This window comes from Notechis scutatus, chromosome 2 (genome assembly GCF_049901735.1).
Source record: "Notechis scutatus isolate UNSWTSFEM ecotype Mainland chromosome 2, rNotScu1.2, whole genome shotgun sequence".
In the NCBI taxonomy this organism is placed as follows: Eukaryota; Metazoa; Chordata; class Lepidosauria; order Squamata; family Elapidae; genus Notechis; species Notechis scutatus.
Window position 1 is genome coordinate 192642648 of NC_142010.1, and position 26824 is coordinate 192669471.

General features: G+C 43.9%; 1 protein-coding gene and 2 long non-coding RNA genes across 8 annotated transcripts in view; 1 reads left to right on the forward strand and 2 right to left on the reverse strand.

Moving 5' to 3' along the window:
• Positions 1 to 26824, forward strand: part of NFIB (nuclear factor I B) — a 322636-nt gene that overhangs the window by 52047 nt on the left and 243765 nt on the right. The gene's annotated exons all lie outside the window — the stretch shown is intronic.
• Positions 9177 to 26819, reverse strand: LOC113417631 (uncharacterized). The gene is made up of 5 exons (XR_015748013.1): positions 25975 to 26819; positions 19683 to 19945; positions 11742 to 11792; positions 11369 to 11421; positions 9177 to 9708 (listed from the first exon to the last, which is right to left on the reverse strand). It is a non-coding gene; the product is annotated as an uncharacterized LOC113417631 (long non-coding RNA).
• LOC148132450 (uncharacterized) lies at positions 23394 to 25963 on the reverse strand. The gene is made up of 2 exons (XR_015748014.1): positions 25074 to 25963; positions 23394 to 23940 (listed from the first exon to the last, which is right to left on the reverse strand). It is a non-coding gene; the product is annotated as an uncharacterized LOC148132450 (long non-coding RNA).

The following is a 26824-nucleotide window of genomic DNA, read 5'->3' on the forward strand; positions in this document are numbered from 1 at the left end:
CAAATTCTTGAGCCAGATTCTTTTGTTGCCTTTGAACATATTTAAATTTCTACATGCAAGAAGTTTCTGGTAGGTTGCAATCTATGTTACGAAGTGCTACATGTTAAAGTATCTTGCCTAGGAATCTCAGATAACTAAGTCTAGCGATGGTATAAATATTCTTTCTGGTATATGACAGGGAATTCTGTTTCTAACATGACTGGGTTTCATATCCACTTGCAGCTTTGAAGCAAACTTTTCTGAGGTAAAACTTTATCTGTTTCTTTATTTTAGATTTATATTCCACCTTTCCCTCTTAAAGAACAGTTGAAAGCAGTGAATTAAAGAATGGAATATAGAACCACATTAACCACTGTATGGTTTTGTGCAGACCTCGGTGGGCTCATGTGTCCCCTCTCCTGCAGGAGCTGCTTTGATTGCTGATTTGCTTCCAGGGGAATTCAAGGTGCTGGTTGTTACCTTTAAAGCCCTTCATGATTTGCAACCAGGTTATCTGAGGGACCGTCTCTTGCCAGTCACATTACCTGACTCACTAGAGTGGAGAGGCAAAAAATATTGAGGTCCCATCCCCTAAGGAGGTCCCTCTGGCGGGACCCAGAAGAAAGGCCTTCTCTATAGTGCAGGGGTCCCCAACCGCCGGTCCGCGGACCGGTCCCGGTCCGCAGAACAAGTCTTACCGGGCCGCTGGTTGCTGGGCGCCGCCATCTTTTTTTGATAAAAAGTGCTTCCGGTGAGCTTTTCCGGTAGAAAGCTCACCGGAAGCACTTTTCATCAAAAAGATGGCGGCATGCGCTCGGTGAGCTTTTCCGGGTAGAAAGCCATTTCTACCGAAAAGCTCACCGGAAGCTCTGGCGCCGCCATCTTTTTGATGAAAAAGTGCTTCCGGTGAGGTCACCGGAAGCACTTTTTCGTCAAAAAAAGATGGCGGCACCCAGTTGATGCCGGTACCGGGCCGCGGCGCCCAGCTGATGCCAGTACCGGGCCACGGCATAAAAAAGGTTGGGGATCACTGCTATAGTGGCTCCCTCCCTCTGAAACATTAGCCCTCCAGAAATTAGATGGCTCCCACGCAGACACTCTTTCATAAGGCCTTGAAGACGTGGTTTTGTGGGTGGGCCTGAGGAACTCGGAGTGGGATGGAGCCCATTAAATGGTTGTTTTGTGTGTGTCTTTGTCACCGAAGGAGGGTAGGGGGTTATTTTATTATTATTATTTACTAGTTATTATTTTTATTTTTTCTATATTGTGTTTTTATTATGTGTAAGTCGCCTAGAGCTGCTGTGAGCGGAGCAGGAAGCTGTATAAATTATCTAAAATAAAATTAAATAAATAAAACAAACAAACAAACAAACGAAAGGCCAGTTTGTAAGTCACTTTTTTCAGTGCTGTTGTGACTTTGAAATGTTGTAAGTCAAGGACCATTTGTCCATAACTAGGAATAGGCCATGTTTTTGGCAGATCTTGGATGGGTAGATAACATTATCCATAAATCAGTAGTGGGCAGGGCTCCTCTGAAGGTGGCAGTCAAGGCCATGCCTGCTTGCCTGCTTGCCTTCTTTCTTCCTCGTTGGTTTAACTCTCTGTTAATGTTAAGAATCTCCTTTTTCCTCCCTTAGGAATCCTTCTGTGTGAACAATCTAAGTCCTGAATGGTGACCTTGTGACATGATTGCAACATTAAATTGGGCTGAATATTTTGTTATTGGAAGTCTGATGATGTGGCTCTGGCTGGAACTTTCTGTTAAAGCTTTTAAATTAAAAACAAACAAAGGCTTCTCCCCAGGGACCTTTTAGGAGCAGTAACTACAGAGCGATTTGCTTTTCTGCTGCTGTTTAACGACACTTCTGAACCACAAATTCTCATAGCAAGCCACAATTTTGTATTCAAGATTATTCCTAGGTGGTGCATGCAACAGGAGCACTGGGGAAGCACGCTTGTTTCTTTGGTATCTTTACACGGCATGCTAGAAACTTATCAATACGTTTTGGCAGTAAAAACGAAGCTGGCTTAAATTGTTCATAGCCAGCCAAAATGCACTTTGTGAAAACCCAGGTGTAGGGAAAGTAGAAAAACACCGGGAAATAGCAGCCAAGCATGCTTTAGCCTGCAAAGTCAGGCAAATGACAATTTAAGGACTGTTTATCTTTGGATACTTGATATACTTCTAGACCACATGTTCTGCTTATTTGACAAACTTGAATTTGAGAATGAATATGGCCATTAGTAAGAAGAACCATTTCCAAAAGGCATCTCTTCAGAAAGGAATAAAATGTTTTATTCGTGTTCATGTGCGACTGCTGAAGATAAAAGAAGCAATGGCCATCAAGAAGTGACATAGAACATACATGGATTGTCTACATTTTAACTGTGAATTGATTAACAGTTATTTTTATTTTCAGACGTGTATATTATTTCCATGTGTTTTCTTATTGAACCACTTATACATTTAAATACTCATCATTTTAACTATTTCCCTCCTGGTTCTCTGTCAAAAAAACCATCATTTTACTCCTGTATGCTGTAAATCATAAATGTTTCAGTATGGAACTTATATGAACATACCTAAAAGTTAAAAGTCACTTTGAGAATTGGAAGGGTGATACCTAAATATGACAAATAAATAAATTGAAAGGTAATCATAACGGACTCTTGCAAACAATATTTTATATTTTTGAAATAAGTTACAAAATTATGGGGTACAATGCTACCATTTTTAATAGTATTTTTTCAGATATAAAGAATATAATACAAAGAGGCATGAGCTTAAAACACTTAGATATATGAAACTATCAGTCTGAGGTGGAGGTCAGGAAGTAAATCTTGGATCTCCTTATATATTAAATATTTGTGTACTACAGACCATGCAAGCCATAAAAATTAGCCTTTAAAGAAACAGGAGTTTTTAAGATATTTTCAGAATTTTTTTTTCTTCCTTCCTTTTGCTTCTTTGTCCATCCTCCGTCTCTGAGGTTTCTCCCATTTGAAAAGAGAGAATATGACTGGTTTTTCCCAATGCAGATCTTCGAAGCCAGCACAAATAAATGGCCAAGAGGTCTTCTTTATGCTGGAAGAGATCTGCTGCCTAAACTGACTCTCCATTGGTTGATAAGAAAACCCAATGAAGTAGATGGATTTCTTACGTTCAGCCAATGCAATTTCTCCTGTTCACATTTTTTTAAAACAGCGATCCCCAACCTTTGCAGCTTGGCGGCATGGCTAGGGCGGGGAAAGGGGAACTGGCCTGCCCGTGTGTTCGTGCGCGCATGCAGTCCTTGTGCGAATGGTGGGTCAGTAACCCACCTGCACAGCTCGACCTCTGCGAGGCACAGACTGGCGTGCATGATTGCCCGCCAGCCCATTGCTTGCACAAGTTGAGCTGCATGTGCGCACACACAATCCGGCCAACCACTCGCAGGGCCCAATTCCGAATAGGCCACAGGCTGGTAGTGGGTCGTGGCCCAAAGGTTGGGAACCCCTGTTTTAAAGCATAAGTAGAAAACACATTTTGCAGCTTAAAGGATCCTATAAGGAGAAATAGGCTCTTAAGATACGTGTTTGAATACAAACCTCCTCCAGGACAGTGATGGGATTCAAAGATTTTTTACTACCGGTTCTGTGGGCATGGCTTGGTGGGCATGGCATGGCTTGGTGGGTGTGGCAGAGGAAGGATACTGCAAAATCTCCATTTCCTCCCCACCCCATAACCTGCTTTCCAGCTCCGTTCTCCTGTGCAGGGCAACAAAAGAAGACCCAGATGATCAGCTGGGACTCAGGTGGCAGAGAATAGATGGGGGCAGGGCCAGTGAGAGGTGGTCTTTGCTGATTCTCCAAACTACTCAACATTTCCCCTACCTGTTAGATCACGGGAAAGGAGACTCGAGACCAGGGTGACTTTCAGCTCTTTATTTCATTGTATAGATCTGTACAAGATCTTGGAGCCGCGGCAGCCCTTCATATAGGGATTGCTCGCGGCTCGCCAGCCAATGACAGCTCTTTGAATCTCCCACGATCGGCCCGGCCAATCGCGGTTGATTCATAGCGAGCCAATCATGGTAGTTCGGTTACCCAATCATCTTACAGTATGTGTGGACCAATCAGATAAGCGTATTTGGAGTATGCTAATATAGAACACTACCGTTACTCTAGAACTGGTCAGAACCTGCTGAATACCGCCTCTGCTACAGGAGCAATGATTTGCCTTCCACTGGACTCCAGTTTGAAGTAAACCACCTTCAGTGACTGCCTGGTTAGTTTAGTTCTGAACGTCTTGTGTATTGTCTGCTTTTAATTCCCAGGGTTCACGCTTGAAACTAATACTCTTAAGACTTGAAGGGTTATTAAACTGAAGTTGCTTAAAAGCCACTCTGAAACTTAAAAAAAGGGAGAACCTCTATTTTACAAGTGAACAATGTTACTATAAAGAAAGGGTCATGTGGAGGTCAGCTTTACAAGTTTTTAAGGCCAGCATTTGGGAGGACACAGAAGACTTTAATAGTATCAGCTTTACGAAGTTTCTCATCTCTCTGTTTAGCCTGAAAGCTCCATTCATACAAAGTGTTTCTCCTTTTCCTTGTGCCTGATCCATGGGGAGGGAAAGGTAGAAAGTATTTAGTTTCACTAAAGTTGTCAATATTGTCACGAGTGTCGTCATGCTACTTTTAATAACTGCTTTGGCGGGGGAGGCTTTTGAATGGATGCATTTTATTTCGATTTCATATCCTTGAACATATTTTCACATGAAGGTACCCTGCAGTGCACAGCCTGATGCTATGCTCCCTAAAGATGTCAAGATATGTTTTTAATTGCTGACAGCAGTTTTTCCAGCATAGATACTTCATCTGAAGAACAATAAATAGGAGAGGGTGTAGCACAGGAAACGAGAAAACAAAACCTTCATTGCTGTATTTAGTAGAGGGGTGAAGAGGTTTATTGGATAGCAATTTTAGAAATAAACGTAAGGTCAAGAGTTCTCCCAATTTTCATTTGTAAATGTTAAAATATGTGGCAGTCTGTTGAACCTTCTATTATGTATTAATACAAAAGCAGGATCCCATTCCTTTCAGGAGGGTTGCATATTTAGCAGAATTGTACCAAACAATGTCAAACTTATTTTTGAGCGAAACATTTAGCAATACCTGTCTATCTGTCTGTCTCCATCCATCCATTTCTCTATCTGCATCATCTGTCCATCTATTTATTATTTAATTGTTATGGGGGGGGGATCAAAAGCTGGTTTCTTATAAGGATAAAATAATGGTAAAATAATTCTGTCCAAAGTGACAGTCTGTGAGTGATACAGGTAATCTCTACGTTTGATAAACGCATTCATAAAGTAAATATATATCAAAACTGTATCACCGCTGCAACTTTGGATCTCCAGGAGAAAATTGTTGAGAAAAGGATGGAGTGGCAATCCGCCATCCTGACACTATTATAAATGGCTGCTTGTTGTCTGCTTAACTTATATATGGCAGCAAAGTTCATTCAGCAGGTAGAAACGTAATTTGAAAATAGATCCAGCTGAAAGGAGTAGATTTTTCTAAGTGACTAATGCAGTCTAATAATGGAATATGATACACCTCCTCTTTGGAGAAAGCTTCATGGAATTCAAAGGGCTAGATATCTTAGCCTTGTTACAAATCAGTGATTCATATCCAACCCCCCCCCCCCCCACACACACAGAATTTAGGTTTGGAAGGGACCTAGTCCTATTGTCAGCCCTCTGCCAGAATTCATTATTTAAACCTTATTGTTTGGGCAAGCATTCAGCCAATCAGAAATATTTTCCTCTCTGATCTGAATTTGTTAAAAAGGAAAGAAGCTTTTTTTTGGGGAGGGGGTGGAATTAGTGGTGTCTCAGGCAAGACCATTATTTTCTAAGCAAATCACTGAATAAAATATTTGAAAGGAAGTGCCAAAGATACATGTCCAAGTTACATGCACCATGTGTCGGATTTTGCTTTGCTGTTGGTGTACCACCCGCTCTGTTTCTTGCTGATTAACGCCCTGCCATTCCCCCCCCTTTTTGACTAAGCTCTTGACAAAACCCCTTCAGGTTGTCAGAGCATCTGCTGCGACTCTCCTCTAGGGAGGGATTGGAATTAAATTGTGATAAGCCAACTAATCAGAATACATTATGGAATTTGAACAAAACACATCTTGCTACATCATCACTAAGCTTTAAGATCATAATATTATGGCACAATAATTATGTAAACTAGTTTTTATTTTGGAGGGAAAGGACATGAAGATTGCAAAGCAGGCGTTCCAGACTACCCATATAGAGCTGCCAAGAAAGGCTGGGCCAGATGGATTCATCTGTTCATTGCCCCTGGATTGATCTGGCTGCCTTTTTGCTCCTGTATATACAGGAAGACAGAGGAAACATAGAAAAAAAAATAAAGCTGCCTGGAAAAAAAGAGAGAAAGAGAGAAAAGAGAGAGAGAGAGAGAGAGAGAGAGAGAAGTACAATAAAATAAATAAATCGATTCAGTACAACAGTGTTTCTTAACCTCAGCAACTTTACGATGCGTGGACTTCAACTCTCAGAATTCCCCATTGCTAGCTGGGAATTGAAGTCCACACATCGTAAAGTTGCTTGAGGTAGTAGGGAAACACTGCATAGAAAACATGAGGACATTTCCTCAGGTGGTTTGTTGTTCTGATTCTTTTGTCAGAAGAAGTTCAGGTTGCATAACTGACACATTGCCTTGCCACAGATCAGAAAAATGGAGGTTGAAGGGGAAGGACCATCTGCCCATCATATGCTGGCTTTTTACAATCTATGATTCTGTTCTCCTTTATCTGTCCCTGTATTTCAAGCAATATTTCCTCAGCTTTGTTCAAAAAGTCCTTTCCCCCCTCTTGCTATCCTCTTCTTAATTTTTAAAATCTTATTTTTAGTAGTGGAATACAAACAGCGTCCTCTCTCTACCATCTTTCATTCTTCCTCATGCTGGATATGTTTATTTATTGAAGATTTATTTAGGGTTACACTGGAGATTTCAGAAAGTCAAGTTGGTTGTCTCCAAGAAAAATAAAACTCACAGCAATAGGACCATCTTTCCCTACCACTATAACCCTCATTAAAACAGCACCCATTCCTCCAAAAACTTAATCCAATTTCAAAAAAAGATGTTTACATCACCATAACCCCTGAAATAATCCCAGCCTCTCATTTTTAGCCTCAGAATAGACCAGGGGTCCCCAAACTTGGCAACTTTAAGACTTCCCAGAATCCAGTCCACAAGTCTTAAAGTTGCCAAGTTTGGAGACCTCTGGAATAGACAATGGACTCAAATCCCCATAAGTATCAAGTTTTACAAGTTTGAACCCTCAAACTTGTATTGTTCAAACTTGATACTTATGGGGAGATCATATGCAACTCAACAAAAAATTTGCTATCAAATTTTGGTCAATAATTTAAAGTTAAACCTGTGATTTGATAAAGTGGGGAAGAGAAAAGAAGGATTGGTGTATAAGAAAGTGTGATGGGAAAATGTTGTGTCCTGGAGCCATGTACTTTTTGCTTTGGCCCCACTATTTTTCCTTTATCCTGCCTCATTCCACACACTTCATGATGTCATCAACCCAACACAAACCACATTGGTTCTGTAACTTCTGTTGCTGAATTATACGGTAAAAAAAAAGAGGAATATGAACAAAGAACAAGCCAAAACCATCTAATGTTATGTTTTTCAAGAGATTGAGAAAACATTTTTCTTTGATACCACCATGAAAAGACCCTTAAAAATTGCTCTTTTCCATAATACAGGCTACAGAATACATTTTTCCTTCATTCACACTTAAATGGTTAAGCCAGGGCCTCAGATTTGGTATTATCTTTTCTGGTATGTAATACACAACTGCAACTAAATTTTGGATGAATGCCCAGATTTAGGTGACTAAAGCCTCTGCTAAAAGCTATGGAAGTTGTATGCTACCACCTAGGTTTTCTCTTGGCAACTGCAGATTGATTAACTAGTGACAGTTTTGGACTTTGATCACAAGCATTTGAAGAGAAACATTGCAGTAGACTTCCCTCCATCTTTTTACCCACAATTGGAAAAATGTTTATATAGTGATTCCCTTGTGCTTGTTAATGGTAGTGAAACATTCCCTCTTTTACAGAGAGAGGGGGGGTGGGGAATTACTGGAGAATTTGGATGGAAAAATGCTCATGTGTTATCTATTATTTTTCTTGCTGGATTTAAGGAACCTAATGTCCATTCCTGATCTCTGTTTGCTACAGTTCAGTTTGTTTTGTGTGTCTGCAGAAAGGAGAAGGAAGTTCTTAATGGAGTTGATGCATGTGTATTCAAAATACAATACTGGTCAAGGGACAACTGTCTGGACCACCCGTTGTGGGTTTATAGGCAAGGAAGGATAGTTATATTATAACTTTGTGCCTTGTATGTAGAGCAACAGATTGTTATAAAAGCATGCCATTTCCGTTTCCCTTCTCAAATATTTTGTTTTGATGAACAAATTCACACATCATTTATGACAATGGGCAAGCTGAGGATATAATCTGAATCTCCCACTGGATCTCTGAATGCTATGAAAGTTGGAAAAGATTTCAGACTGATCTGTGCTGTACTAATACGTAAAATGAATTCCTGGACTGCATTTTAGTGTTTTGACTTTTGTTTTAGATTGTTGTAGACTTAGTTTGAATCACAGAAGGAAGGGAGAGGGAAATAGATCTGGAAAGCCTGAGCACAAGCTGTGATACATGAGTCTCAGAGGTGGTATTCAGCAGGTTCTGACAAGTTCTGGAGAACCAGTAGCGGAAATTTTGAGTAGTTCGGAGAACCGGTAGCGGAAATTTTGAGTAGTTCGGAGAACCGGTAGCGGAAATTTTGAGTAGTTCGGAGAACCGGTAGCGGAAATTTTGAGTAGTTTGGAATACCATTTCTGACTGGCCCCGTCCCCATCGATTCTCTGCCTTCCAAGTCCCAGCTGATCGGCTGGGTCTTTTGTTGCCCTGCACAGGAGAACAGACTGGAAAGCAGGTTAGTGGGGTGGGGAGGGAATGGGATTTTACAGTATCCTTCCCCTGCCACACCCACCAAACCACACCATGCTCACCAAGCCACACCCACAGAACCGGTAAAATTTTTTGAATCCCACCAATTTTTTGAATCCCAACACAGTAAAAATTTTTGAATCCCACCACTGATGAGTCTCTTTATTATGTGTCTACAATTGGCAAAACTATTTCTTGAACAAAGATGAACATTGGCATTACCTTATCCATGTGGAAGGCCTTGTCAGCATTAGGCCATGTTATTTCTTCAATGTAAATGTTAGTGCGGTTGCCTGATGAATTTTTCATTTGAAAAAGAGCATCAAATCCTGGCACTAAAATAACAAAACAAAAATACTTTCCACCTGGTTATAGGAAACACTGTGGGAGGCTATGCAATAAGCTACAACTAGTCATGTAGCATCAGGAAAGAATGTTTAAGACCTTTAGAGCCTCAGTTTCATTACACTAGAAACTGTCTTGGTTTATATATGTATGTTGTGCTAATGGGCTATTTTTAAACAATTAAGCTTTGATATATTGTAGTATTTATACGAATAATTTACACTCAATACAGAATTCTCATAATATGGTAATTGTATAAAGCAGGGGTCTCCAACCTTGGCAACTTTAAGACTTGTGGACTTCAACTCCCAGAATTCCTCAGCCAGCAAAGACCCCTGGTATAAAGGGACAGAGTAATGTGAGAATCTGAAACATGTTAATAATAGGATATTGTTGTTATACCCGTTGAATTGCACCACTGCCCAGTCCTCCTTTTTTCTAGACGAGCCAGACCCAATTCCTGCAATTGTTTGTTGTATGTTTTAGTCTTCAAGCCTTTAATCATCCTAGTTGCTCTTTTTATTTTTATATTATATATTTCATTAAAGTCTTATCTATTTTATTTTAAGTTGTCTAGTGTTACATATGCAAGATGGGCAGCTGTATAAATGGAATAAGTAAGTAAACAAACAAACAAACAAATAAATAAGGAATTATCCTACTGATGTGTGGTTTGGTTCTTATTACAATGCATCATTATTGAGAATTGTGAATGCCAGCATAAATACTGGAACAGTTCCTATGTCACCTATAGTTTTAATTTCGATTAATTTGGCTCTGCTGTTTGAAGGTCAGCAGAATGTGACTGTATTATACTAATGTTAAATGGGCATCTGTAATTGTTGTTTTAAGGGAGGTGGGGTAAGGGCTATAGGTATTTTCCAGATTCAGAACAGCTTGCTAAAGCATAATATGACAACATCAAATTAAAAAAAAAGAATGAGGAAAGATAACAGTTCTTTAAAATGCAGATTGTTGTTTTTAGAAACCTTGTATCACACATAGAGATTATAAATACATTTTATTAGCATAATACTAGACAATCAATACATCTGTGGTTACCTGGATGTAGCCTTTTTTGCTATTTTTTTTTTTTAGCACACATTCAATTTCTTTCTGGGGGAAAAAGGCAGTTATGATTGTTGAGAATTGTGAATGCTAACATAAATACTAGGACAGTTCCTATGTCACCTATAGTTTAAATTTCGATTAATTTGAAATTGGCTCTGCTGGGTTTGCTGACTTTCTATTTAATTTTAAATCAACAAGTAAAAAGTAAACAGCATTATTAAATATGCAGGGAATTATATTAACTACATTCAAATAATTTACTTAAATTATATCATATTTAGTTTTTTGCTCTGAGCCCATCTATTTTGGGGGGAAATTCCCCCCTCCAAACTCTGATATCAAAGGCCAACTATACCCTCAGCTTGGGGAAAAATAGCAATGTATGGCCTGGGGAAGCCATAATTTTATGACTGTTTTGGCTGGTTTTGCTTGTGGAAAGGGAATTTCACGAAGGCAGTAGTGTCACAAAAAACAGGAAAAGCCCAAGGGGAACATCAGGTCAGCCAGAAAACAAACTTACATAGGAAAAGGAATCAAATAAAAAGTATTAACGAATCCCTATAGACAAAAGCCTAAGTAATTAAGAAAACTAGACAAATAGGATAAGGAAACAAAAGATAATTTAGAAAACCCTTACAAACACAGGACATACCAAATAAGCAAAACAAACAGACAAAAGACACAAAATATAAATTACAAAAGGGACAGACAGGAGATTGCCACAGAACAAATATGAAAAACTATCTTAAAGCTAAAAGAGATTACAGAAAACCAATAATACAATCTGGCCACCCCGCAGAGTTTGTCCTCCGGAGGAAATAAAGACAAACTCAAACAAGATTTGAAACATTAGGCACAAATACAAACACTCACACAAAATCAACTTACAAAGGGAGAAAAGGGTATAAAAAACCAGGGACTTACCATGGGAAGCTAGCTAGCCCAGGAACGCAGACTTCTCGCTGTTCTCCACTTTCCTGAAAAATAAAAAGATCCAGCTTTCAAGCAGTTGTCCGTATCCTTGCGCTGGAGCTCTCCCAGCGGGAAAATCGAATCCTTGAAAGAAAGGCATTTTGACACCTTTCAACATGCTGGAATACATTAAAGCAAGGTTGCTTATCAAGCAGTAGAAAAGGAATAAATTTCTCCCCCTCTACCCCAGTTAGCTAGGCCCAGTAATATTGTTTCATAATATGTGGCACACTCTAGAATCACTCAGTGGTGCACTTGAGCAAACCATTTTGAATTTGGAAGCAAGTTAGAGCTATCTCTGGAAAAATATAGTTATTTTTTTTACCTGTTCAGTAAATTCTGCAAATGTGTCCTACAATCCACAAACACTGAAATCCTGCAATTTAAATACATTATGAAATTGGTGTAAGTTTAAACAGAATGTTTGCTTTTACCATATGCCATTTACTATTCATACTTTCCAGAGTATATATGCGAAGAATGTTTAATTTTAAGCTTAGCTCGTTTGTATCCAGGACAGAGAATGGCTGGGCCTTGCAGATAGGGAAAAGTTGGATTTTAAATGTTTTTATAAAGTGGAAAAAAAAATCCCCATTTGTTTTTTAATATTTCTATCAAAGCCAGATGCATTAGTATCAGGAAAGATGTGCTCTTGGTTTCTTGAACAAATTGCTAAAGGGACCGCTACATTAATATCTTTCAGCTTTAGATCGTCTAAAATTTGGCCGCTCCAACCATTCTGGGTCTTATTATAGGCTGAGTGCAATAACATCAACATATTAAATTTTTTAAAAAGTGGCTTGGAAGCTATTTGGTTATTTAGATTTTTAATTTCTATTGTTTAATAACTTTCAGTTTTCCCCCATATTAGTTAAATTATGAAGTGGTAACTCTCCTCCCCTCCTATTCCTAAACACAGTTCTAAAAGGGCCAGCCAGCATTTTTCCACAAAGCAGGAAAATTGAGAAATAATGGCTCAGCTATGCTCTTTCTATGGCTGGGTGCAGAGGATCGCATTGCCCGGACTTTTTTATGCTGGGGTACAGACTATCTTTGCTTTGCAAAAAGACAGGAGTAGAGCAAAGTCCCAGAGCAGAAGCTTAGCTCTTGCTGATTTCATTTGAACTTGCTTCCAGATAAGAAACAAGATAAAAAAAAGATCTAGCTACTCTCATCCGAACTAGACTGTGTTGTTTCTCTGTGACATATAACATACGTGGGTAAATTTATTTCTTTTGTCATGTTTATGTAGTGTATATTGGAGGTGGTGACTCTTTTGAGAGCTGTATGCAACGAAATTTCATTAGTGTTTTTCAAAGTGACAATAAAGTCTTCTTCCTTCTTCTTCTTCTCCTCCCCCCTCCTACTTCTCCTTCTTCCTTCTTCCTTCTCCCTCTTTCCCTTCCTTCTCCCTTCTCCTCCTCTTCCTTCTCCTTCTTGTCCTTCTTGTTCCTTCTTCTTTCGCTTTCTTTGAGACAGAAATGCTTTGTTTTTAATCAACTTTCCTGCCGCGCCGTCGTCTGTCCTTGCCTTTCCCCGACAGCAGGGGGCGCGGGTCCCTTAGTCTAACTCTAAAGCTAAACCACAGAAAGGCTGCGAGAGATCACTTTAGCCTTGACCCCCTCGCGGTTCCCCGAGATCCGCCTCTCCCTCCTCCGCCTACCCATGATCGGCCCGTTTTGTTGCGGTGCCGGCCCTCCCCTCTCCCCCTCCACGCGTCTGCTTAGCTGGGAAATCCAGCTAGGAAAAGCAGCCAAGGGGGCGCTAGGGAGAGAAAAAAGAAACGCGAGAAGGGAAGGGTCGGTACCCGCGCGAAAACCCAAGAAGAAACAAGGAGGGCTGGGAAGGAAACCCCTCCCCCACCCAAAAAAACCGGGCGATCTCTTCGGACATCTTAGTCTTTTGCAGCTCTGTTGCCGGAGCTGGGGGTGCTGGGGATCCAGGTTTGCAGCGAGGCAGAACAGAGGGGGGCATGTCTTGCGCTGCCAGCGCAGCCCCTTCTCAACCCCCAACGCCCGTTTGTGAACTGCCCCTTGCTGTCCCCGCTCCCGATTCAGGGGCGAGCTTTGCTACACAGAGATTGTGTCCTGCGCAAACTTCGAGGTTCCTCCTTCGCCAAAAGCCAGTTTGGATGGCCGTGGAAGCCCCCGGGACAGGGAAGATGCTCGCAGCTGTCTTTTTTTTTTAGCCCGATCCTGTATTTCTCAATTCATAAACTGGACAGAGTCTCGGTAAACTCAGATGAACAAGAGTTGGAAGGGACATTAGAGGTCATCTAGTCCAACCCCCACCCAAGCCAGGAGACCCTTCCCCAAGGATCTTCAAACTTGGCAAGTTTAAGACTTGTGGACTTCAACTCCCGGAATTCCTGAGCTAACATGACTGGAGGAGGAATTCTGGGAGTTGAAGGCCCCAAGTCTTAAAAGCTGTCAAGTTTGAAGACCCCTGCCCAAATGGCAGTTTAGTCTCTTCTTGAAAGCCTCCAGTTAATGAAGCTCCCACAACTTCTGAAGGCAACTTCTATTCAACCATTGGGTTGATTGTTCTCACTGTCAAACGCCTCTACTATCTGTAGGAAACTCTGCCATTGCGGTTTGATAGAGAGGAACTCCTAGCTGGGAAAAGAGGCTTTTCCCCCCGAATTGATAAAAGCCCCTGGAAGCCAACAGGGTTGGCTCCCTTAGCTGTAAACATTTGAAGAACAGCTGAAGGTATTAAACAGCAGCTGTGAGGCATTGGGGGGTGGGGCTGGGGAGGTTGTCTGGTTTAAAGGGTGCAAACAGCAGCCACAAAATAGAAGGTTGCAATTAGTAGTTAAATAAACTCAGGGAAGGTTAGTGCCAGAGCTGGGCAAATAGCTTCCTGCAGAGCTATATGGGTGAAATTTGGGGTGAACTGATGGAGGTTGGTGATGGTGAAATGGACAGAATCTACTGACCAGGAAACAGGCTTCTTCTATTTATTCCTTGGCTCTCCGGTAGTCCTTTTTCCTATGTGCAGTTTCAGTTGGCTTCTTGGGTCAGTGAATTCCTCCCTGATATTCTCCCTTAATTAGACAGTCTTCGACTTACAACAGTTAGTTCACTTAGTGACTGTTCAAAGTGACAGCGGTGCCGAAAAAAGCAACTCATGATCATTTTCCAAACTTATGACCATTGCAGGACCCCCATGTTACGTGATTGACATTCGGATGCTTGACAACTGACTCACGCTTATGACGGCTGCAGTGTTCTGGGGGTCACATGATCACATTTTGCGACCTTCTGACGAGCAAGGTCAATAGGAAAGCCAGATTCACTTAACAACAGTGTTACTGATTTAACAACTGCAGCGATTCCCTTAACAAAGGTGGCAAGGAAAGTCGTAAAATGGGGCAAAAACTCACTTAACAAATTTCTCGCTTAGCAATATAAATTTTGGGCTCAACTTTAGTCATAAGTTGAGGACTACCTGTAATACACTGTCTTTATTTAGTTTTTAGTTCTAAATTTAGGAAATCTTTACTCTGCCTTTCAAAGTACAGCTTAAAGAACAGCTGAAGTCCTCAACTTATGCCTGTAATTGAGCCTGGCAATTATGGCCATAAGTCGTATGGCTGGAGCAAATTTTATGACTTTTTTCATGGTGGTCATTAACCAAATGTACTGGTTGTAAAGCAAAGCCCATAGTTGTTAAGTGAATCCCTTGTTTGCTATGTTTCTTTGCTGGAAACTGGAAGTAAATGACAGTTTCCAGCAAAAACCTTGAAAATCACAGTTGCATGACCATGGGGGTGCTACAACAGCTATAAATACAGGCCAGCTGCTGAGCACCCGAATGTGGTCACATGAGGGGAGGGGCATGTCAGAATTCCAAAACCACATCTCAAGTAGCTTTTTGGGAGTCACTGAGTGACCAGTCATAAGTTGAGGGACAACTTTTTGCCTGTTTAAAAAGACAGTGTCTCCCCCTACAAGAAGACCTGCACAAAGATGCAATTTCATAGTCTTCTTTAATGATAATCTGGCTTCATGTCCTGGTTTGAGGAGTTGCCCTGAAATGTGTGTGCACACTGCCAGGAGTTTGATCCTGGCTGGCTCAAGGTGGCACAAAGGCAACACAGTCACATAAGTAAGAAAAGTTCCTTTAATACCTCCAACTTTGCCCCCAATGTCCAGTTACCTTTGGCTGGAGAAAAAACTCTCCCAAGAACAGTCTTTAAGTAGAGAAAATTCAGTCTCAATACGAAGTACATACAAACTGTAAATAAAAATCCACACAAACCACGCTGCTGCAATTAACTGGATAGCGCAGGATAAGGAATTGCAGATTTCAAAGGCCAACAAAACACACACAGTTGAGAAGACGCCAGGAACCCAGATAAGCCTTGATAAAACAAGATAATACACGATTTGTTTCCAACAAGTTGCTGTACGCAAATTCCCTTTTTAAACACTGTGTTCCCAGCTGCAGCTAACGAAGGGAATTGGGGCCCTTTCCTCCCCTGTAAGCCACACAACTCACGTTGCTCCCTTCTCCGTTCCTCCCTGCATGCCCTAGAAGAAGAGGGGGTGGGCCTGGGTCTTCCTCTGAATTCCCTCTGCCTTGCTCTACCTCTCCCCTGCTCTACCCAGCCGGACTGTGCCCTTTCCCAGTTTCTTCCAAGCCAACGGAGCCACACTCCCACTCCCTGTCAGCTGCTCAGTCTCCCCCTCGGAATCAGATTCCGAGAGGGGCATGACACCTTCCAAAGTTGGCAAAAAGAGAACTCAAGATTGTTGGGGGCCATATGCTGACTCTGGAAATTGCTTAGAGAGGGCTGCAAAACACCATGGGGCAATATATAAGTCTAAGTGCTGTTGCTATTGCTATCCTTTCCTTGCTTCCCTTGATCTTTGATTTAAATTAAATGCTCGGAATATTTAATTATATATAAGCCCCGTCAGCACAGTTAGATGGTTGCACCTTGGCTGATCTCAAAAACATAAGCAGAGTTAAATCAAGTGGTAACTGAGTGGGAGATCTTCATGAAATTCTAGGGCTGCAGAGAAGATTGAGAGCATCTTGGCTACACCGAGGAAGAAGACAGTGGTACCCAATCATGAAGTCACAATAAGTCACACTCAAAAGGAAACTTTATATACAGCATAAGTTCTATTGTTTCTACGTACTTACATCTCCTTCTGTTTTCTCCGTCACCAGATAGAAGGCAAATGGTCATGTGACACTGTCAAAACCTTGGGGGAATTCCAGATATACTATATCTATAGCATTCCCCCCGATCTAGTCTAAGTAGCTCTATCAAAGAGAGAGCATTAATTTGGTACAATTTGTCTGCAGCTACTCCATGTTAATAATAGCAACATGCTTATTCAAGTGTTTACAAGCATAATATATAATATTATAAAATATATAAAATAAAATAAAATATAAAATATTATAAAATATTATTATATAATATTATATAATAGACTGTAGTATAGTATAGACAACGGGTATCAAACTTGATCGTGTCATGTGACGTATCATGACGTATCATGATGTTTGTTTGCCTTTGCAGAGCTGGGGTGTGTATGTGAGACACATCCAGCCCAAGGGGTGCCAGTTAGATTGGCCTGGTATAGACAAATAGATCTGTCTTTTCTGGGTCTTTCTTCTTCCCCTTTTTGAAGGTAAGGATAAGGTTAGCTCACCAACAGTGTTCACCAATTCTCCAGGAGCTGAACTTTATCCAGAATATTTCTGTAATTATTAATTCCTTCAGCAAGGTAGGATGTAATCCGTCAGGCGCTAGAGACTGAATTCACTTAAATTAGCTAAATTCCATTTTATCCTGTCATTGTCTGCCCTAAACTCCAGGCCCTCTTTCTCTCATTAGCCCAACCATTGTGATTTAGAGCTTCATTTGAGAAACCACAGATGCACAACAGAGGTTAAGTCCTGTGTTCTAATCATTACCAATTACAGCTAGTCCCCAATTTACAACCACAATTGAGTCCAGCACTCATGTTGCTAATGAGAAGTTAGGTGAATTTTGTCCCATTTTACAAGCTTTCTTGCCACAGTTTTTAAGCTTAACAACATTACAGTTGTTAAGTTAGTAACACAGTTGTTAAGTGAATATGGCTTCCCCCATTGACTTGTCAGAAGGTCACAAAAGGTGATCACATGACCCCAAGACACTGCAACAGTCATAAATATAAGTGCCAAGAATCTGAATTTTGATCACGTGACCTTAGGGATGCTGCAACTGTCATAAGTGTGAAAAACGGTCAAAACTCACTTTTTCAGTGTCGTTGTAACTTCAATCACTAAATGAACTGTTGTAAGTCGAGGACTACCTGTACTGTTCCACCACATTTTCCTTGAGAGTACTTATACTCTTTGGCTTTCCTTTTATTCTGAACATACCGCTAAAACATTCCCCCTCCCCTTATTTTTATGTCTCTTACAAGCCTTAGCTCTTTCTGAATGTTAGCTTTTAGAGAAAGTTCTTATGTTTCTAAAGACCACTTTGTATTCTTCTTTGGTTATATATTCTTACTTCTATTTCCTCAGCGTGCCCTTTTTTTTCATGTTTTTGATTATGTGCCATCAGGTTGTTTTCAACTTCTAGCAACCACAGAGATGCATTTCCCCTCCCCCTCAGCCCCATGGTAATATTTTCCTGTTTTTCCAAGTCTCTCAATGGTGGGTACACTCATTGCCACTATATAAGCAAAGTCCGTCCATCCATTCTCTTCTTCCCTGTCCTTACACCTTTCCCAGCCTTAGAATCAGAGGTGGGATTCAGCAGGTCCTGACCAGTTCTGGAGAACCGGTAGCGGAAATTTTGAGTAGTTTCAGAGAACCAGCAAAGACCACCTCTGACTGGCCCCGCCCCCATCTATTCTCTGCCTCCTGAGTCCCAGCTGATCGGTTGGATCTTCTTTTGTTGCCCTACACAGGAGAATGGAGCTGGAAAGTAGGTTAGTGGGGTAGGGAGGGAGTGGGGATTTTGCAGTAACCTTCCCCCAGGAGTGGGGAGGGAATGGAGATTTTATAGTATTCTTCCCCTGCCACGCCCACAGAACCGGTAGTAAAAAAAAAAATTGAATTTCACCACTGCTTAGAATCTGTTGTCAACTATTTTATACTTTCTATTTATCATATTTTCTTGGTAAAAACATACCATAGGAGTGGCCTTCTCCAGCATGGTATGATTGCCATTGTAACTACAGTAACTGTCTGCCTTTGACATTTTCTTATATTGCTGCTGCCCAGTATGGGTGCCTGCTTGCTTTACCCTGGGCATGAGCTGGGATGAGCTTGGTACCCTGGGTGACCCTGCTGAGAATATACACTTTTGGCATACACTTCTGACATTCTTTGTTCATCCCCCCCACCCCTCCACCTCGGGACACCTCCCCCCACCACTCCCAGTAGGAGTTGAAGATGAGGTCTTCAGCATGTGGTTGGATCCTTATTGTATCTACCCTGGCTTCAATATTTCTTCATTGCCCTTCTAGTGAGGATTGTGGTGATTTTGCTTTCACTATTCAATTTTGTAGGATTGGCCAACCTTCCTTGATACTTTTCTCCTTTGGGATTTGAAGCCATTACTTTCAACCTACCTTTCCTAAGTTCCTAAGAGCTCATCAAAATTAGATCTTCCGAAGTTGGATGTACAGATCCAACTGTTCTCAATTCTTCCACTTCTGGATATCATGAGTACTTTACAAACTCATACAGCAGCATTATTTTGGTATTTCTTCCCTTTACAGGATTTCCATGCTCTGATTCTTAAGATTTTTGTGCTAGAATATTCTTCTCACTACATACAATACACCAGAAGTGGTATTTAGCAGGTTCTGACCAGTTCTGCAGAACTGGTAGCCGAAATTTTGAGTAGTTCAGAGAACCAGCAAATACCATCTCTGACTAGAAATTTTATAGTATCCTTCCCCTGCCATGCCCACCAAGCCACGCCCACACAACCAGTAATAAAAAAAATTTTAATCCCACCACTGCAATACACCATACCCCACCCAGGATCTGGTTTTTTAAAATAAACTATAACTCCCGAGTTGTGGATTAATCATGAGTGATATCTCACACTTGTGACACCTATCATGCTTGGCTTTCTCAATTAGGTTAGGATCTTAGTTCCCCTTGTTTAGTGCTGGCTTGAATATTACATTCATACAAACATAATAACCACCTGTGCCATAGTTAGGCTGTTTCATCCAGATTGTTCCTTTTTTATTTTTCTTCTTATACTTCTGGGAGAAAGCTGAGTTTTGCCTACCTCCAAGTTTCAAATCTCTTCATGATCTATGGTGAGTTTGTGTCCATTGTGTGCTCGCTTTTCAAGTTGGTATATGGGTTCAGCTATGGCTTCTTGGCTGCAACAACCCATCACCAGAAGTGGCCTAACCATTATTATATTTAACTCAGTCCTTTTGCAAACTCTGTAGTGGGCCCAGCCCTGTCATTACTTATTCAGTAGCCTTGAGTTCTCCAAAGATTAACTGAGTGTAGTCTCCTTTCCGATGTGACATAAGCAACCACCTGTGAGATATAAATTCATTGAGATAAATTCATAAATTCATGAGGTAGCCAATACATTCTCTGCTGGAAAATGCATTTAATTATGTAGAGCTGCCAAATCCGGCCTATATAAATCAGGAACACTTTTAGATGGCAGCACAGAGTCAGAATATTTTGCAGGGTGATATGGAATTTGTAATCTTTCCTTAAGGACTTGGAGAGGAAGCAATGCTGGATTCCTAATAAGCTTGTTCGGTATTGTGGGCAACATGTGTGAGTAAAGTTAGGCTGATTTATGTTTCTTCACCTCTGTTTTCACTTCTTGGGTTTCTCAGATATTTAAGAGAATAAACTAGTATCCTAGGGAAAGAGCACGAAAAAAAAAATCTCTTCTTGTTCACCGACCATTTCCCCTTAGCTGTAAGATGGGGGTTGGGGGAGAGAATCATTTAATTGGCACAGTGGCTCAAACATGCCCACTCTTTCAAACCATCCACCCAAAAGAAGCCAAAGAGCATAAAAAGGAACAGGAAGCTGCCGCCAAATCTTGGCATCCTTTGGCTAGCTAAGCCCAGATAGTGCATTCCAGTGGGAGTGATCAGGTTGCGGAGATATCTGGACATCATTGCTATGCAGGACTTCCTATCAGAAGAAGTAGTTGGTTGAAGGCGTCTCTGCACCTATTTATTTGGAAGCAGTGCTATGGTGAAAAAGAGGAGGCAGTTGCCATATTCTCTTTTGCTCTCCTCTTGCTTTGGCTGGGAAAGGGGCTGCTGGAGAGACCTCGGTTTTCCCATTAAACTTCCAGGGGATCAACCTGCACTGGACCAGGCAGTCATCAGGTTAAGATTGCCCTTGCTTGGCAACTATATGGAGACCAGAGGATCCAGACTATTCTGCTTTATTAGGAAATGCAGCAGGAACAGTTGAGCCATCTAGAGCCAAAGGGATGGCTCCCTGCAGCCTGGTCAGAGTAGAAGTGGGTGGGAAAGTACCAAAGAAACCAATTCTTCCTGGCCAGGGTGGAGGCTTGGAGGAGATGGACCCTCCCTCCGCCCTTTCTCCACCCTGCAGTGTGGAAGGCTAATGGGATGGCTAGTGGCCTTCCTCAGTTGCACCTTCCTCAGTTGCCCATTTCAAGGGCAGCAGGCAGGCTTGGAAACCCCAAGGGAGGGGATGGGAAACTCTGCAGGTTTCTTTGCGGAGCGCCCCCTCTTCTTTGCAGGAAAAAGGAAGGCGAGGGCCGCTAGACGTACAGGTGGCATTTGCTTCTCCCTTAGCAAAGGAGTGCAGCGCAAAAGGCGATTCTGTGCGGGGAGGGGGGGGGAGGAATGGCACGCGTAAGGAGGGCCCCCATGCTATACGAAGAAGCCTGGTTAGCGCTGGGTAACTGTCCGAGTAACCTCTTGGCATCCAGGTTCAAATTAACCCCTATTGAACGAGCCGCTCTTGAGGCGAGTGTCAAGAAGCTAGCGGGGGCGTTTGTAAATGGAAAAACGCCTCGAGAGACCCTGCCTTGAGGAAAAGCCCAAGCGAAAGTGCCTCCAGGCAAAGAAGGGGGTGGTCCCATCAAGAGAGGGGGGGGAGTTCACCCCCACTCCAAATGCTTGAGAGCCGCCTTAGTGCTTCTCCCGTTCCCCGCCTTCCTAGATTCTCCAGCTGCGGATGGCGCGTTTGCTGGCTGGCTCTGGTTCCTCCGCAACCCCGAATAGCTCCGCCACAGGTTACGGGGGGTGGGTGGGAGGGTCTTCCTTTTCCTCTGTGGGACGCGGGACTTTCCTGCCCGATCTCCTGCCTCTTCACTTCTGACGCCAGAAAGAGGATGCGCAGCGCTGGTTCTCTTTTTGGCCCAGCGGGAACTTCGGCGCCTTCCTCACACGGAAAGGTTGGCGAACGCGGGTCGAAAGAAAAGCGCTGCTGCCTGAGGTAAAGCGGGCCCCAGTGGTGCCTCTGGCATTCGGCCGCGCTTCGGGATCGACCCAACGAGACCCCCCTTCGCATTCAGGTTCAGCTGGTCTGAACTTCAGAGCTCTCCTGAAGGCAAACTTGGTGAGCTCTCCCTGCAAGCTTCCGTCGCGCCGATAAGGACCCGAAAGTTTCGCCCCTCGGAGCACGTGCAGAGCGCGTCTTCAGCTTCGCCCGGAAACTGCTCCAATCAAGAACTTCGGTTAAATAAACACAAGAGCGAAACAGTTTCGACTGAGCTGAAGCTGCGAAGCCCAGCCGAGACCATCCCCACCAGGATTTCTCCCCATGGCTTGGGGCCCTTAAGCGTAGCTCTAGCCCACGGCCGGGTGTGCGTGTGTGTGTGTGTGTGTGTGAGAGAGAGAGAGAGGGTCTTCCGCGGCCAAGACCCGGGGCCTGAAGTTTACTGACTTAGAAGAAACCCGCCAAGACTCGCGCAGTTTCGCTGCCTTCCAAGCCAAGGAGGCACTGAGCTCGTTTGCCGAGCTTTTCTCTCCAGGATGTCGGGGTAACTGTAACGTCGTAGGCGAGGTTGCTTGAGCTGATCCACCCCCCAGAGAAACAAACACCTCGGGTAGGAAAAAGGAGCACGCCCCGTCCCAGGTAGTGACTGGGATGAGTTTCAGGGAAACGGTCTGGGGCAGCTGATCACCTCGCAGTAAAACTCCCGCTGGAGTTTCTCAACCCCGAGTCTAATCAAACTGGAGCGAACGGCGGGAGATTCCAAATCGCCGCCGCCTTTTTGGACCGGTCAAACTTTGCTTCCCTGAAGGAACCACAGGTTGATGTCCTCCCTCCCGAGACGTCCAGCCACTGCACCATTTACCTTGATCCCGCTGTCTTCGATCGTTTTTATTTGAGGGGGGGAGGCTGATCTGTCTGCCGGAGGGTGCCGAGGAGGCCCCGCCTCGAGCGATGTTCGGCGATCGCCCGTCACCCAATTGGGCCGGGCTGTCTTTTTCGGCTGCAGTGAAACCTCCAAAGATATCCGAGATACTTGGGAATTGGGGATCAGGCTGAGTCCAGGAGATGAAGCGAAAGAATCGTACTGATCACCAAGTTACACTGATGCGTGCTAAACTCAATCTTTAAGCAAATTCTCAGTTCGCACGGAGTGAATTTCTTCACCGGTGGAAGAATTAAAGTGCTATTTTACTATTTTAAATACCATAAAAGTCAGCAAGATATTCCTCACCCCCGCCACAGACACACACTCCAGAATCATGGCTCTTTAGCTTTCCAAACTTCTCCGTTCAGGGGTAAATAAAACAGAAGGGGGAATGGCTAGAATTTAATATTAGAACAACAAGGGTAAAGATTAATACCTTGCAAGCATATTTTATACATACATCGGGTGGTTTGGAATAATACAACACAAAACTCCACTGGGAGGTACTTCTGATACACCTATAACTACTTTTCAATACTCAAACGTAAAAGCATTTGCCCGCTTTCCTCCTTTTGAGGTCGTCCTTTGAACGGAAAAAAAGTTGGGACGTTCGGCTGAGATCTGAATTATTGGAGCTTGAAAGGTATTAAGACCTGCAAGCTTTTTCTTAAGCTTACTAGCCATGCAACAGGATTAAGCAGCTTTCTGGATTGAAGCGTTTTCTGGATTCCAACAATAAACTGAATTCCGTAAGAAAGTACCCAAGCAGATAAAGATAGCATTCTAATCGTCTGAAAGATAAAGATCCATTCCGTTTTAGCATATCATCAGAATGGGTCTACTAGGACTTTTAACAGACAAAAGTTAACTGGGTAGCGTAAGCAGAGTTTATGCAAACGCCTTTCTGACACAGGAATCTGACTTAATTGGGGTGGGGGATGCGGCTGGAGAAATGTCCTGCCTCGAGCACTTCGCCCCCAAATAGTATTAAGGGCCCATAACTAATCTGATGATTTGAGTACAGTCAGTACACATCTTCTCTCTCTTTATCCATCCGTTTAGAGTACATTGTTTTATATTACAATAGATAATGGAAGAAAACGTCAGATTTTATAATACAGAACTGAGCGAGTGGGCTGGTTTCGAGACGTCTGGCTGGGTTCTGCAGGGGGAAAAGTGGGAGAGGAGGGATCAGTTTATTGAAAGGCGTTAATATTCCCGGCGGGAGGGGGAGAATTAGTCCAGGAGGTTGAAATAGCTTCGCCTTTTAACTTCCAGCCGAAAAACAAAAAATCTACCGAAACGCGTCCCCCTCCCTCCGACTTTCTTTCTTTTTTGCCAACGGCCCCGCTCCGATCGTGTTTGCTCCGGCGAAAGAGTGGCCTGAGTGACCGAGACCGCCGTTTCCAAGCAGGCAGGAAAAGCAGGGAATACTTGGTCCCGGTCGCCGAAGTAGCGCCGTTTCCCTCCCGCGACAGCCCGAGCGAAGGGCACGCGGAAGGCGAGTCGCAGGAGGCGTTTCTCCCTGGCCCCCGGCGAGTGGCTCCGGCTCGGAAGTTGTTGGCAGGAGGGGAAGAAAGAGGCGGTTGGGTGGGCTGGTAGGGCTTCCTCCTCCGAGAGCCTAGGAGCAGCTGTTAGGTTAACCGCTGTTAGGGCATTGAGGTGGGACCTGTCCCGCCTTAGCCCGCCTGGGCGCAGGTGGTACCAAATGCGAGGAAAGGACGGAGGAACAGCGGGCCAAACCCCAGTTATGTACTCTATTCAAACTATGACCTAAAGGAGGGAGGGAGGGAGAATTTTAAGTACCAGTTCTAAACCTCCCTTTCTAACCAAGGAAAAGGTGCGGAAACATACATACACGTACGTTTTAAGTCTCTGTCTCTCCCTCCCTCACAGACACACACACACGTTTTAAATGCCGGTTCTAAACCTCCCTTTCTAACCAAGGTAAAGGTGTGGAAACACACACACGTGTATACTTTAAGTGCCAGTCTCACTTTTGTTCTCTCTTTCTCACTCACAAGTTTTAACTGCGAATTCTAAGCCTCCCTCTCTAGCAAGGAAAAGCTGCGGAAATACACACATACACAAACGCGCGTGTGTGTGTATATGTGCGCGCGTGTGTTTCCGCATCTTTTCCTTGCTAGAGATGGAGGCTTACTTCTGACACTTCCAACTTTCTAGCTAGGCTCCCAGGCCCCTTGGGGTTGGAGAAGCTGCCTGCTTTTATCTCTGGGTAGGCCCCGGGAATATTCATTCTCAGAAATAACGCTTGCTGAGCCCCCTCGCGCTGACCTCCAATCGAACCTGCTTCCATTCGGGTTCTCCGCCCCGCAGTCCTCCCCGTCAGAAAGCAGCCGTCCCTCAGGTCAAGCAGCCCCCACTTCTTCCAGCGAACAAGGGTCGGGTATGGGTTGTTTCCCCGGAGAGGCCTAAAATCTGATCTCGCGCGTTCAGACGACGCTCCAATCCGGGGCATTCTAGCGAAAGGAGGTCGTGGAAACCAACGGAGCTCAACAGGGTCCAGAGCTTTAATAGGGAGAGCCCCAAATCCGTTTCCCTGGGCAAATGTCCTTTGAGGCAATGGAGGGTGGGTGGGTGGGTGAGTTTGAGGGGAGGGGTAAGCAGGTGAAATCTCTGTGCAGGCAAAGCCCAGATGCAGGAAGGAAAGGAAAACCGGTTGCAAGACCCGGGAAGTCAGCGGGCCAGAGTTCTCGTCCGGGGCCCAAGTGAAGAATCCGAGGTCAGCTGAAGCGCCCCTCCCGTTTCTCTTATTCACGCGGGAATTTGGGACCTGAGCGTTCAAACCGGCCTGGGCAGTCAGTCCCTCAGTGAAGTCAGCAGAAAAGCCCCCACCTCCGTTTCCTTGGCAGCGGGGAGAGGTTTTGAATGGCTCGGTGTTTGTTCCTTCTGAAGGGGACATCTTCTATCTCCCCCACCCATAAACGAGCCGAGCCCGCGGTTCCATCTCTCGCTCTCGAGGTTAAAAGTATAGAAACTTGCTTTGGGTGGCGGTCCTGGCTTCCAGCTCCCGTTGCTTTCCTCGGCGCTCCTCTCTCAGACCCAGCCCCCACCCCCACCCCGACTAAGCTCAAAGCTGACCCCCGCCGCCCCAGTGTCCTGCCTGGGCCGGCGGCTTCCCTCGTACTTCGCTCCCGAAACAGCCGGAGACGTCCCGGGTCGCCTCCAGACTCACCCTTTCCCTGGTGGGCTTCGCGACCTCTCCCTCCGCCCAGGACTCCCCTGAATCTTTGGAGAGGCGGACGGGGCGGCGAGTGAGCGGCCCCTTTCCCCCGCCCGGGCAGGCAAAACCAGGAGCGGGCGGTAGCGCTGCTCTCTCTGAACTTGGGGGAGCGAAAAGAAAGTCGGGAGTCTCTGGCTGAGGCGGCTCCTGAGCAGCGCCTCTGTCGCCTGCCGGATGGTCTGTGCCAAAGGCTCTCCCGGGGGCTCGGAAAGTGTTGGGGGGCCTCGGCTGCTGGCAGCGGCTGACTCAGAACATCCGGGGTCTTTTTGTGGGTAAGAGGAACCCCCCGCTCCGTCCGGGCTGCTTGGGAAAAGCGAGGCCTACTTCTTTCAAGCCGCTTCCTCGCAGCCCCGGAATGTTGGGTCTCAGTTTAAAAAGGAGAGCTGCAGCGAAGCGGGCTCTTTGGGTCTGAAGTCTGGCCCAGCTCATCAATTTCAATGGGCTCCAATGGAGGCTGAGCAGACTAGAATCCAGGTATATATTTTACCTTTGAGTAAGGGCCACCAATTGCCAGGGAGTCATGTTAAAGAAAGAAATTTTAAAAAAGAAATCTTACTTCATTTTGTTGAGGTTGGAAATGACTTGGCAGATATGAGATTGGTTGGCTTTGCTGTTGCTGGGAAAAGAAGTTGGGTTTTCCCCCAAGATGAATCTTGTTCCCTTATTAGCAAATGAAATAACACTGACCCGGCTGAAAGGTCAGGGGCAGTGTTGGGTTGGATCTATCTTCTGGAAAGTATTTTCCAGCCCAGGCAGTAGATAGAAGTTGGAAGCTGTGGCCTTAGCAAATGGAAAGGATCCT